The sequence below is a fragment of the Enoplosus armatus genome, chromosome 6 (genome assembly GCF_043641665.1).
Source record: "Enoplosus armatus isolate fEnoArm2 chromosome 6, fEnoArm2.hap1, whole genome shotgun sequence".
NCBI lineage: Eukaryota > Metazoa > Chordata > Actinopteri > Centrarchiformes > Enoplosidae > Enoplosus > Enoplosus armatus.
Genome location: NC_092185.1, coordinates 17,684,156 through 17,698,603, shown reverse-complemented (window position 1 = coordinate 17,698,603; position 14,448 = coordinate 17,684,156). Strand labels below are relative to the sequence as shown.

The 14,448-nt window shown below is 43.1% G+C and overlaps 1 protein-coding gene across 2 annotated transcripts in view; it reads left to right on the top strand.

Annotated features, from left to right (window-relative positions):
- rassf7a (Ras association domain family member 7a) overlaps positions 1–14,448 on the top strand; it is a 33,135-nt gene that overhangs the window by 1,438 nt on the left and 17,249 nt on the right. The window contains exon 1 of one of the 2 annotated variants that reach the window (XM_070907340.1): positions 10,470–10,770. The exons of the other annotated variant lie outside the window; for it this stretch is intronic. The gene's annotated coding sequence lies outside the window, so the exon portion shown is untranslated. Of the gene's footprint in view, positions 1–10,469; positions 10,771–14,448 lie in introns of those variants that run through there. 2 annotated transcript variants of the gene reach the window in all.

The window sequence follows — 14,448 nt, the reverse complement described above, 5'->3', positions numbered from 1 at the left end:
CATCAGATAATGTTTGAGAATGAGGCTGAGATAGGATGCTGTTCTGCAGTATTTTTGTTTTGGTCATCTTCAACAAAAGTCCATTCAAATGGATCGTTAATGCAAGACTTTTGAGCCTGGCGATAGCTTGGGGAAATTATATTTAAACAGGCAAATATTTCTGATTCTGGAAATGGATTTAGGCGTAGTGCTGCAGTCACAATTGATTTAATATCTTTCTCTAGTCTTTTTCCATAAAACATTTGCAGCTCTCTCTGGTCATAATGATACTGGAATAAAATGAAAAGTCATACAAAATGTTGAAAGTAAAGTGTTTAGTTGCTTGACCTCTTTGTCCCCTCCACACTATGAAATCCCTCCATGGTGACTCATCTGTCCAGCTGCTCAACACTAGAGAACATAAAGGCTTGTCTAGCAGCTGAGAATCACGCACGCACGCACGCACACACACACACACACAAAGATTGTGCCTTTTTAATATAGCCGTCAGAATTCATGATCCTCTCATCTTAAGCAATGACTACAACTGTGCACATCAGATGAGAACAACTATATCTAGACTAACAGTTTTATTGTAATATGTTACCAAGTATTGAATCACATATTTGCCTGAGCATCATGTAAGTGTAAATATAGCCCCACAGGGTCTGTTTTGATTTGTCTCTTCAGTTTGATATTATAGTTGGTCTTAAGCAGAATAGATAGGCAAGTGTTGTTTAGTGAATAAAGCAGAGCAGCTTGCATACTGTAAGTTATTGTTCCTCAAACTTGTGAAGCTGACTGCTTTTGGTGTTATTATATAATTAAGTCTAATCTCCAGGTTGCATGTTCCATCCGCAGGAATATCCCAAGAATCTGTGGTAAGCCCGGAGCCAGAATGTGCCCATTATCTATTGACAAACTGATTCAGGATTGTTAATCCTCAGGTAGTCCTCTCCATTATCTTTAAAAAAAAAAAATCAATGGTGGAAGCTTAGACGTGTCAATGCTGTCCTTGCGTTGGATACTGTCGGCTTAGTCGCCTTCTCTTGCTGTGGCTCATCAGCTATCCTGTCACATTCACACTGCAGAGAGGTAATTGGGTCCCTTTTCACTTGGTAAATGCTGTTCTGAGAACGAGACCTGCTTGCCACAGCTGAAGTAGGGTAATTTAATGGCGCTGAGGCTATGTATTACAAGGCAGATGATTGTGTTCAAGTGCACAGGACATTGCTGAGAAAGTGATAGATGTGTGATTTCAGTCTGAGTAATAAACCTGCTGCCTCACATGCTTAGACTGTATTGTCTCACTGTTCTGTTGGGAATGTACGCTGGAGAGCCTCACTATAATTTAGTCTACTACTGTGATGCCAGAGTGCATAGTCAAAATATGATACATTGCACATTCATAGGGATTTTAATTTTGAAGTCTATGTTTGGTACAGTAGACTAAAGCCAAGACAGAAAGTGCTAACAACACTGTTGTAAACTGAAATAAAAGTAACTTTGAGACTTATACAAATAGCAAAAATAAAATGCTTCAGGTTTTGTCTTCTTGTTCAGGATGCAGAGTAAAACAACTGAATACATTTAGGATGCAGAACTGTTGGCCATGGCCATGTGTTGAGATATCACTAACCTGCAAAGTAGTGGGTCTCAAACTGAGTAGGACCGGCCCGAGGGTCATTGGATGATTTTAGGGGTGGCAAGATTAATAGGGGATAGGATGAGACAAATGCATTTTCAGGTCTCACTTCAGCTAGCTGCTGATATTGAATCAAATGAATCAACCTGAAAAGGGATTTCTGCATCGCTGCTTTTTGCAGATGATGTAGCTCTGCTGGCCTCATTGGGCTCTGACTGCCGCTGGGGGGGTTGAAGTGTTTGAGATGAGGGTCAGCACTTTTGCTGCCTTAAATGAAGAAAGTTTCATAATAATATAAAATAATTATAGAAGAATGGAGACTGTGTGCAATCCTCTCTGAATGATTACAGCATGAAGGGTTCCAATTATAATTCATGTGCCATTTTTATATCTCTTTTATACACCTGGCAAAATTGCCAAACTGAGACAACATTGCATTTGCTATTGTAACTACCAGTTCATCTGGTTTTTCAACTGTACACTTCAACTGTTCCACCTTGGTCTGTTGTATTTGAGACTGCAAACTGGATGAGTTAATGTGCTTTGGTATGACATGTATATCTTTGATATATCCATAAAAGCCACCAATAGGGCTCTTTTATTTAGAAAACAATTATGTTAGCTCCTAGTATACTAGGACCCCCCCCCCAACATCCCCAAAATGTAGCCTTTGTACTGGACGTTAAAATCTGGCAGCCGTAATGGATCAGGCAGTGGTAACTGTTTATTTCTTTGCCTCACCTGTTTCACCATAATGCCTTTATGACTGTTCAATTTAAAGACTACTAAGTAGTTTTAAAGAATACTGTCTGCTTTTTATTGGTTGACAGGAGCCCTTCATAATTACTTGCATGTTGACAGGTTGACAACCACCGCTATTAAGTAACAACCTACATCCGAATAGAAACAAGCAAAACATCACAGTTCATCAGTTTATTATAAAATGAACCCTAGCATTATCTGCTGATAACCAATATGCACTGTCAAAACTTTAGGGTGATTTAGGTGACTGGTGATTCCTTCTTGATTTCACTTTTAAATCCAATTCAGTGATTAAAGACAAGTTGTGACAAAAGGTGAGGAGGAAACTTTTAATGTGATTTTTGTTATATATTGGTGGCCAATATGGGCTGAACACAGTGTAGTAAGAAACTTTGAATGATTTGTACTGTATATCAATAGCCTAATATGGAAGTAGATAGGTAATGTTTGTGTGTGCCAGCTGGAGATAGAGCTGTACCATTAGTGTCACACTGTGCTGCCCAGCATTGTTCCTCTTGGCAAACAGAAATAGGCTTTGATAGAAAGCTACTGTGAGGAAGATGAGGTGGAAATAGTTTGTTCCTCCATGCAGACAGTTGTGGGAGGGAGTCAGGCCTGGTGACCGGTTCCCTGCCTCTGTAACTCAACTTTCTATGACTATCTGTTTTACTTCACTTCTTTTTCTCTGTCTTTCTTTCTGTCCTCTTCTCTTTATTCTTCTCCTCTTTATCACCCTCCACCCCCCAAGTTCTTTTTTTCCCTCCTCCCTCCTCACTCTGTGCATAGGGAGTGGTGTTTTGGCAGTCATGTGACTTTTTGTCCTAGCACAATTGCCGGTGTCTGCCATTGGCCGATTTTCTTTGAAAGAGCGTCGGTTTCCCGGGTGACGGGGAATGGCGGCACCACTTCACTTTTCTCTGCAGCTGCCCCCCCTCCTCTCTGCATTGCTCTGAGCCGCTCTCTCTCTCTCTCTCTCTCTCTCTCTCTCTCTCTCTCTCTCTGTCTCTTCCTCAGGCTGTGGTAGATCAGGTAGCCCGTGAGCACGACACACACAGACAGTGACAGGGTTGTGTCGCTCTTCCTCCTCTCCCTCTTCTCCTTTTTCGTCAGGCAGGCAGTCACAGAGACCATTAAGACTGCAGGAGGTGAGTGAAACAAATAGCCTTGTTTGTTGAGATTTAAGTGTTTTTTTTTTCACTGAGGTTACACTTTTTTTTCTTTCTTTTTTAGTTGAGCACATGGGTGAACTTGTTTTCAATGCTGCAAAAATCCTACAAAGTAAACAAAAAAGCCAGGACAGATTCGTCATTGATTAAATAATATATACTTATTGTTTTTAAGTTAAATATAAGCCTGAGACAAATTGTGTAATTTGTGATATTGGGCTATTTCTTTCTTTATTTGACAGATGCGCTTATCATTTATATTAATCACCATGGTAACAACTTTTGACACGTTATGGAAATTGCATGCTTGCACTATGACAATATGTTTTAAGATTAAGTGATAACTGATAGTGAATCATCCCAAAGTCATTTTCAGCTCTAGTATGAACATGTACTGTGATCATTACTGATTTGTGTGTCTGGGACAAATTTTATAGATTTGTTATGGTCTGGCACTTGATGTGAACAACCATGGTTGGCTTGGTATGACATTTTAAATGTCCGGCCGGAGAAAGTATGACTAAAGCTATGTGTAGATAACACAGTCAAGAGGGGCCAAAGTTATTTCTCTGCTGTAATGAGAGCTGTACAGTAGGCTTAGTTCCTTTTTATGTTCCATGAGAGATTCAACAGCTGTGTGGACTCTTCACTCGTTGTGGCACAAACACAGTATGGTTTGTGTTTGGGGAACCGGGCCACTTTGTGAGGATTTTCTGGCATGGTTAGCGTCCTGAAGTGGTGACCTCTCTTCCCCTCTTGTTGTGCTCCGCCAACCAGGTGGTCACATCTGTGTTTGGTCACCTTGGCAACACTGAAAACGGGCTCCCTGCCCCTCCCTCAGGTGCACTTTATCTGATGGCCTGAAGGATCCTCTGCACATACACACACTCGCACTCCCATACACAAACACACACTAGCATCTGTTTGTTGACACTTGACCCCTCACATAGGCAGGGGACACATGAGAGACGAGTTTGCCAGTGGCCAAGTGACTGATTCTGGTAAGAATAATGCAGTCATACATGTTGGGCTGGTTAGGTTTGCTGATTTGTGCTGCTTATGTAACCACAGAATGTAAATAATGACATAGTCCCTATATTTTACATATCTACAGATTTTTTCACCTCCCCTCAGGCTATACTCTTGTCTCTTTGTAAATAATCAAGCCATTTATGTCTGGCTGGTGACCTTAGACCACCTCAAGCAGGTAAAGAGTCTCAGTGAAGCTTGTGTGTTGTGTAAGGTCATTCATCAGGGCTTGTTAAAATGATAGAGCCAACTTACCATTTCAAGTCTCTTGTTACCTGCAGGCAAATAGATTTAAGGCTGCATGGTCAGATGGTATGGGCATTTTGTATGAATATGATGTTTCAGACATATCAATTGCTTGTATACATTGAATGTTTGAAGACTCATGAAGAGAGCAGGATGCAGGGCTGGAGTGGGTGTCATTGATCCACAGCCTGGTATCGCGTCGCTGATGCAACCAGGAGGAAACTGGCGCTGAGGCCTTGTTGTTGCTTCTGACAGCCTGCCATGATGTCACCACTGCTGACCCGACAATCCTAACATTCCTGCTGATAGGGTTTTACGCAGACGTGGAGGGGAATATGTGGGAGATATGTGGGAGAGATTCACAGACTTGCACACATATGGCCTTTGTCTAAGCACTGATTAGTAATCTGGCATATCCACCGACACACACATACGTAATTAATTCAGTCTCATGCACATGCCCACTCCAGCACACACTCAGACCCACTACCGCCCCTATAAAGATTGTGATGGCAGTCTCACCGGCCTCGTTAAAATTCAACAGGTCTTTAAGTGTCTGTACTTGAAGTTCTGGTGAATCCGTTTTGCATACATCCTCTGCTTCATACTAAAATGTCTGTTGTTAGGATGGTATGATTAGAGAGATCTGACTCCACTATGCACTGGTGTCATCGTGTCTTAATGTGTGTGCGCATGCGTACGTACATTTCTCTGTTTGTGTGTGCTTACAGTCCATGATTGTAGCTACAAAAGACTTTCTTACTATAACACAGCTACAGCCTTCCTTTGATCCCGTAAAGCCACAGAAGGAAAGAGATGACAGGCCCGGTGCAGTGAGAGCTTTTAAATGGTGTTTGAGCTGCAGGTGTTTTGATAGTCCTTTCCCCCAGACACTTCCCCCAGTGGAATAAACCAGTATTGTAAACAGTGTCTTGAATAAATGGACAGAAAAGTGAGGGTGACATCTCAGTCTATATGGAGGACAAATGGAGAAGCATTTAGACTCCACAAACAGATGTAAGAAAACATTGTCAGACAAACAAGCTACAGGCGGAGGCGTGTAGAGAAAGGTGTAGACAGACAGACTTGGCGTCAGTGAGTGCGTCCGGGGGCCTCTCCCTCTCTCTGTGTGAGGCTTACGAAGCTTTTGTTCACCTCTGACCCCTGACCTGCTCCCACCTGATAGCTCCCCTGTCACTAACTCGCATTTCCTGTGCATCCAGTGCAGACCACCACTGGCTTTTATTATTACTGAGATCATCATCAAATCAACAGTTCCACCCTCCATGCAGGCCAATATCTCGTCTTGCCTACTCTGCGTCTTTGTTTCCTTGCTCTCTCAGTGAACATGTTGTGCATTGAACGGGATTGTACCTTGTGGGTAGGGTCCCCCTTCTGTCCTGAGAAATCCCCCGCTTAGGCAGGACCTGAGGCTTGCAGTATCGCCTTGTTGACTTTGACTCTCTTTTGTTCCCTGGCTCACTTGCACTTATTGTATGGGAGTGTCACAGGGAGGAATGGAGTGGCTACCAGGTCCACTGACAACATCCCATCCAACTTTGTGCATGAGGGAAAAGTTTAGGGCACTACGACATTCACAGCTTTCTCCCAGTACCAATCAGGCTGGCTGTATCACCAAGCAGCACAATGTGACGCTAATTGTACAGCTTTATCTCAAGAGACAGAGAATGACTATACATCTAGATGTAGGATGAAAACAAACATGCTTAGCAAGAGGGGATGAAGGAAGGAGGCACTAGTCTACTCTAAAAATAGTTTTGTCATATAGCCCCTCAAAGATGCAACACAGGGCCACGTGAGAGGTAGCAATGCTTTTTTGAATGGTGAGCCAGTCTGGACTGGTTCTGAGTAAAAAGGGAGAAAAAGAGACGGTGGAGAAAGGGTGCCGGAGTGCAGCCAAAGTCCTGACAACTTGGAAGCTCCTAAAAGCCGACCGAGATTCTCTCATGTGCTTCATTACTTGCAATCTGAAGGGTGTTCAGAGAGAGAAAAAAATAAGGCTGTATGTTTTTTTTCTATCTTCTTTTCTACCCTATGTTTGAAGGAATGCAAAGTTTGTTTACCAGCAGTGTATGTAATCCAATTGACCATCTCTTCCTGTCATTTTCACTTTGTACTCCCCTGTCATCCCGCTGTCCTCAGGTTTACCTTGGAAATGTATTTTCAATACAGCCGTTGTTATTTGTAAAGGGATGATATAGTGACATCCATTTGCTTCCAAAACATGAATCATCTTCTGAGCCAGGTTTCTGGGAAGAAAACAAAAGTCTTTGTCTGTTCTTGGTGTGGGATGGGCTATATTTACACCTCAACAGTGCAATTACCTTCGCTGGCGAAAGCCTGTCATAATGATACACAAGACATAGCTACCACTGGAGCAACAGCATTGGCCTGACCATAATGAGACAGCAATGCTATACTTAGGCATGTTTGGCACAAATAGAGCATTGGTACCTTGCGTTGCTTGCCATGAGTATGAAAACCGATGTCAACAAAAGTTCAGGAACTTGTTTTGGCTTCTGAAAATAGAGTTAACATAGTCTGCTCTCATTCCATTGACTGTCCAGGCTTTAGTCTTGACCGACCACCTTGTCCACCTGTTAAGGCTGTATTTAGTGAAAGGCTGAATAAATAGAGAGAGAAGAAGAGGTGGGGGTTTCAACAGGGAAGACGGGAAGGGGTGAGCCGTAGCAGCAACGTAATGCTATTCATTCTCTGTGAATAATGGCCAACAAAGACACTATCAGCATGTATTCCCCTCACTCTGCTCCCCTCCACAGAACCTATTGAACTGCTGCCAGACTCAACCTGTCTATTTCTCAGCCTGAGAGTCATCTTCCCGTCTCCTCTGAGCAGAGTCATGGCTGGCTTGCCACTCAAATGTATACCTACTATCACTTGTTGAGGTATTAACTTAGTAGTAGGTGGTGATTGAAAGCAAGTAGTTATGTAGAGTATAGAATTGAGTGCATTTTCAGCCTTTGTGCAATGGGGATAAATGGTAAAGAAGTTCAAAATGGAGGAGGATTTGTTCTTAAAGCGCAGGTTTTAAAGCTTTTTAGGCCTCGTCTTTGTTTTCTTTAGCTTCTTTGCTGAATGCAGAGGAAGGGTTGGAGGAGGAGGAGGAAAGGGGGTTGCAAGAATGCTTGAGTCACGCAGAAAAAGAGGGATGATATGTGGAGTTTGACAGGGGAGGGTGGGATGAGGGAGGCACAGCAGTGGGAGGTGCCCTGAAGAATGCCTGGAAGGTGTCAGAGAAGTCTGGGAGTCTTTGGACTGATAATCCTCCACATGACATTACAATACCCTCACCCACCACTCTGATTTCAGCCCTGGTGTCCCTGTTTCTGTCTTCAGACTCTCAAACCAATAAGAGGGACTCACCACCTGTTAACCTTTGCTTAGTCATGTCTTTAAAAAAGCCCTTAAATGAACTTGGTGTGGGTCTGACGATGGACAAGCACATGATCCCCTGGAGGGTACTAGCCTGTCAGGATCCATAAAGTATACTTACTTCTCTGCTGCTTTTAAAATGTCACTCCTCTTTGGCACCTCACAGCCTTTTCTCACTGTGGCCTTTAGTACCTTAGCAATGCCTCAGGAGGCTCTCCCCCACTTTTATTTTAGAGTGTGGTTTAAGTGATTTGTCCGACAACACAGCTCTTAGATGTGCCAAAAGCTTTGCTTTATAGACAGAACAGTGAAACAGTTCAGTTCTATGTGAACTGACTCTCTGCGGGCCTCAGTGACTCAGCCTGGCTAAAAGCTGAAGCATTCTTCACTGTGGTCTTTTGTTTGCATGATTTAATTCATCAAATTAATGCAATTAATCCAAGACATCTATTTTTGGAACATCTGCTTTATACAATGAACACACTGGTTATTCGGCGTTGTGACTGCATGTCCTCATTAGTCTGTTCAGATAACAATCTGACGTCAGATAAAGGCAAAGTAAACACAAGGAAGAAGTAGGTATTGTCGATGGCCTGCTGCTGAATCACAGCGTCCAAGTTCCATAACTACAATGGTTTTGTGCAGTAGGAAGTAAAATGTTCTTTTTTAATATTTTGTGATACTGCAGTTGAAAGTGGATTTTGACTTTTGTCTGACTGGTTTTCAAAAAATCAAGTACGTATGGTTGCAGAACAAATAAGAAATTGACCAGAAAGAGGTATAAAAGTAAGAACCTGACTGGTATAACTGATATATCAGCCGATATTTGATGACCACAGATATGTCAGTATTGGCGAATATATTGGCCAGTGTAACAAGAAAAAGCAGTATAGGAATGCCAAAGATATTTTTGATCTACCAGAGGGTACGGGCATAGAGTTGATTTTGAAACTCTCACGTGATATCGGTATCGCCTTGTTCCAGTGTTGGTTGGGCTCTAGTTAACGGTTAACATGTGCTGTAATAACTTTATTAAACATGCCTGTACCTTCTAAAGACTTTATATAGTTTTATAGAGTGTATTTGCTTTACTGTATGCTTATTCAAATCTTTTTATATGCAAATAGCCTGTAGGCTAATACATTTTAATATATAGGTTTTTACTCTTATACTGTATCAATGTCTAAATTACTCTGTTTTTAGGATGTTATGAGGGACAATACAGTCTGACTTTTTTTACATTTAGGAGCTTGGTATCAGGTCCATTTTCAGTGGAAGGCCTTTAGTTTCAGGTTTGGGGGGATGGTAAGGTAGAAAACAAAAAGAGCCTAATAATGGTTCAAATGTAAGATTTAGGGAGATGTGATGATGGAGAGGAGAGGTGTTAATAGTAAAAAGGGGTCGGCTCATGCTGAGGGGCTCCCACAGATTCTGCCTGACCAATTGGTCACGCATGTCTCGGCTCTGTGTCTATGTGTGGGAGGGGGGCGGTGGGGATAGAAGCACAGTTCAGGATTGTGGCATTGTTTCATAAATGAATGTTGAATAGTTTCTAAAATTGATTAGGCTTTTGTTTTGTACATGTGTTGCTCTCTGGACCAGAGTGGTAGTCAGATTTAGGTTGCTTCGTTCTCTCATTTTCCCACAGGGCGTTGTCCAACTCAAACACAGACACACGCAGTCTCTCTAATTGCACCTGGACTGCTGGACTATGACCTCATTCCAGGAAAAGGAAGGAAGGAAGGAAAATCACCTGACAGACTCATTTGTGTAATCAGCTGTTCATGTGACTGGAGGCCAGAGGGTGTATGTCTAATGCCTCAGGTCACAGATGGTGCAAACAGTAGAGACTCATATGTAAATACACATGCATGCAAAGACTTTTGAGTTTATTCTGCTCTTATCTCTGAGTTTTCTTACAAGCGGTCCTTGTTGTCATTGGAGAATGTAGAATACAAAGAAAATAACTGAGAAAAATGATACAGAGAGAGAGAGAGAGAGAGAGAGAGAGAGAGAGAGAGACGCTTTCAACTACCTGAAAAGGGGGAGGTACCTGATCTGTCAGCACAGCAAGAAAGGGTGGGGAGAAAGAGTGAGAGAGAGAGAGGAGTGACTGGGAGGGTGTGTTTCTGTGTGGGTGAGAGACACAGAGAGGAGGAGGGGTGTAGACACACAGAGAGAGGGAGAGAGAACTCCAGCAGTCTCTCAGATTTTGGCTGTGGTGAGGACACCCAGGAGAAGTACATTCCTGAGGCAGAAGGCAGTAAGATAGAGCGGAGTCGCGACATCCTTTAAATCTGTCCGTGACCACGTCTGACTGCCTCTGACCTCCGCTGGACTCGCACGCTCCTCACACACACACACACACACACACACGCTCGCTCGCTGCCGCACACACCAGCCGCACAAACAGCTCTGCCGCTCTGTCAGAAGTAAAGGATTCCCCCGAGTGAGGAAAAGAGACGGAGAGAATACAAACGGACCGAGGAAATAAAGACACTGAAGAGAAGGACAAGATCCTCTCACTCGGTGAGTGTCTTCTTTCAGGGATTGTTTGAATGTGTCCTTGCCTATTTGAATGTCAGCGTCGGGAAGTTTCTCTGAAGTCAGGCGATTTGTCTGTGGCTTTGCTGTGTGTTCCAGCATGCTTGTGAAGAGATCTATTATTATTAAGTGTGAAAACAGAGAATCTTGTGTTATGTCTGTGGGGAGCTGAGCTATGTTTTCACATGTACCTGTTGACACTAGACCCGCCACCCAAGTATGAAACAACAGGACTCAAACCTGTTTGGGTGAAACTTCACTCTTTGTGCACTCCTGTTTTTCTCACTTTTTTGTGTGTGTTTTTTGTGTTTGGAGCACTCCCAGTGTGAGTCAGAGAGCCAGCCTCTTTGTGGATGTTTTTTGTGTGCAAGTATTTACCATGTTGGAACTATGAGACAAGTGCAGGCTATCTCTTACACAGGTCTCCCGTCACACAGGCAGCTCCTCTTATCACTGTAGGATTAAAGATTCAGTTATGGAGGGCACGGGCAGAGTTCAGCTCACTCGCTGCGTGTTCCTACCACATTTAACTGTTAACGTGCTACACATCTCAAATGCTAACGCTGTGCAAGTCTAATGCACCAAACCACTCTAAGCCTGTTTAAACATTGACTCATCATTATGCATGGCTAGCATCTTATTTAACATTTCCCAGCATGGTGTGTGTCAGATAGTGGAGCTCATTAGCAGGCTGTATTTGTTATCCAATCAGGGCCATCGATTGGAAACCCCTCCACCCCCCTTGGGAGGTGATTTTTTTTTTCCTGACTAACTGTGGGAGTTACACAGTTATACCATATGTGTTATCTCTATTTGTGTGTTTCACACAGTGAACTTGGTACCAGAGAGATAATGTCATCATAATAGATGGTTGTAGGGGAAAGAGCCAAAAGGACAAGTTTGAATTGAGCATATATCATGGCTTTAACTTGGCTCCCATTCATTTACTGACTCTGCATACCACAAGCTCCTTAAGAAAAAAGTTGTCCTAAGGCCAGTTCAGACCAAAGATTCATGACGAGATTGAACCGTTTCTTGCAGGGAAAGGTGCAGCAGCGTAAACTGGCCCGTCTGAGCTCAACTCAAGCCGGCTGCTGGCGTCGCCATGCGACTCAGCTTGTCAAGTCGCCGCTGGCTGCTTTTAGGACATAAGGCGTGTCACCCTTTTCAACATCCAATCAGCTCATAGCAAAGTCAGCTGGTCAAGTCAGTTACAAACTGTCAGATGGTTGAAATAGCGCATCACCTCATCAATTTGTTTTAGGAACAGTCATGTCAGTATGACACAAGCTTTAAAATGTACCCAAATAAGATCATATTTTATGACACTACAAATTATATCCAGCTACAAAATAAAAAGCCTGAAAAGCCGGCAGCTAGAATAGAAGTACAGAGAGTCGTTGCTGTGGAAAACTTAGCCGGATCTTCCGCATTTACAGACGTCTCTTTCACAATGTAAGTCTATGGGAAAAAGTATGTTTGGGCCAGTTTGCATCACAGACTTGCAAGTTGTAATTACACAGTTTGGCCACTATGTCAGATTGGCTTCAAAGCCCGGCCCATTTCCTGGGGGCTTGGTGTAAACTGGCAGGTTTCAGAACGCTGCAGATAGGCGCATTGGGAGTAGTTGCAAGTTTCAACTTGTCTCGTCGCGATTCTTTGGTCTGAACTCTGCTTAAAGTATAGTATATTTATTACCTCAGTTACCTGAGCAGAGAGGTCATGATATAATGTACAGCTAAGTGTCCCCTCTCTTTGAGGCACTGAAGATATTGTACCTAAAGCAACTGTCAGATGGCAGGATAATGATGTGGTTGCCAGCAGTCTGAACATATTATAAAACTTTGAACTTTCCTCCCAGCCTTGTTTAGTTAGCACTTCTTTTCTCTCTCCTTCCCTTTGTATCTCCCTCACTGCCTGGATATTTCTTATTTTCTATCACATGAATGAGCCTGTTCAGCATGGAGAGAGCAGAGTGTCCCCTGGGAGTCGTCGTGCCTTGTTCTCCGCAATGTTATTTTTACTGCTCTTTCACTGCTTGAATACACAGATGGACTCCCTTCTTCTTGAATAGTCTGTCTATCTGTGTTTCTGTCGCTGTGTCTGTCTGCCACTCAGCTGACATGGCAAGGAAGGCAAGTCCTCCCTTTGGATTTTTGATGGGAATTTTCAAAGTCATTCTTCATGCTGTGAAGTGACTTAATTTCTCGCCATCCTTATCAGGAGTGTTTCCCAACTCCTGCAGACGCACTCGGGGCCAGAGGTAATTGGAAACGCTATGACAGTATGTCGGTGAAATAATATGTTTGCATGTTTGAGGTTGTGATTCTTTTTGGGAAGGTGGCTTGAACCACTTTCTCCCTCCCTCCCTCTGTCTCTCTGTAGCCGTCTTTCTTCCTCATGTGTTGCTCGGTCTACCTCTCTTGCTCCCTCTTGTTCTTTCCGTGCGTCCTTCCCCTGCCTGTGCAATGTGACGGAAGGTAGTGCTGTGCTCTGCTCATGTCGGATCCATTAGGGATGAAAGCACACTGCAGTGATAAAAGATTGATCCAGTCCTCCTTGCATCACATTCGCATCCCTCACACCCTGCTCCCTCATATTTCCAATCCAAAGTCAACCCAGTTTTCAATTTATCAAATCATCTGTACTCGTCTAAATAAATCATCCTCACCAAGTTTACTATGGCAGACTTTTCCCATAGGATTTCATAAAGGGGAGCATTCTGTTTTTCTTGTGTAGGATGCTGTACTCAGCCTGTTGTACAAGGTTACAAGTGATGCAAAGAAAATTTCTTCCTTCTCATGAAATGTTCTGGGCAGTACATTTTTTTTTAAATAGGTCTCTTCCTCCTTCACTCTCCAGGTGTTTTTGTTGTATCAGGGTAATATGTACTTGGCTAGCAGAACCAGTGAGAGACTGGCATCCAGCCCAGCATACACAGGCCTTACTTCACCTGTTGCATTTGAGGAGGCCAAGACAAACACAACAGACCTGTAGTTTGTCAGCTGGGAGGCTATAATTACTGAGAGGAAGGAGGGGATTTGAAGAAGGAATTTCACTGCGGTTCTGCTTTTAGATCTTAAGACATGAACCTTTCAAGACCATCTGAAAACACATTGTTGTGTTGTTAAACTGCTGAAATTTCTGGAACAATCAGAATTAAGTGTACATGTGTTTTGATCCCAACTGGAGGTTTGAGAAACATATCCCCTGAGGGGGAATGGTTTGTTACCAACTGCAAGCCATTGTACTTGTTTTTGTCTTCAGTTTACCTTTTTAGGGAATGTTGTTGAAATAGTTTTAGGTCATCGAGCGGCATACACATCCTTAGCCTGAATCTCTCTTCTTTCATCCAACATGTGCAGGTCAGAGGTTAGATTAAACCACCTACACTCAGACCGTCCTTACAGAGTTTAGTCCACCTAAGGACATGTTCCCAAGTGAGTCCAGCTGACTGTAAAGTTCACCTGAGCGAATGCTGTCATGTCCTGTCGGGGTGAACTTTCCGTAGCCTTCATGGGTGTTTGCTCTGTCATGTCATCAAACCAATAGCTTCACATTTCCTGTTCAGTTGTAACAGTTTGAAACCACTGGGGTTATGGACGTCTGTGTCTGTTTGTCTCTCTGTCTGTAGCTCTCAATTCTACCGTGTGTAGTGATTGT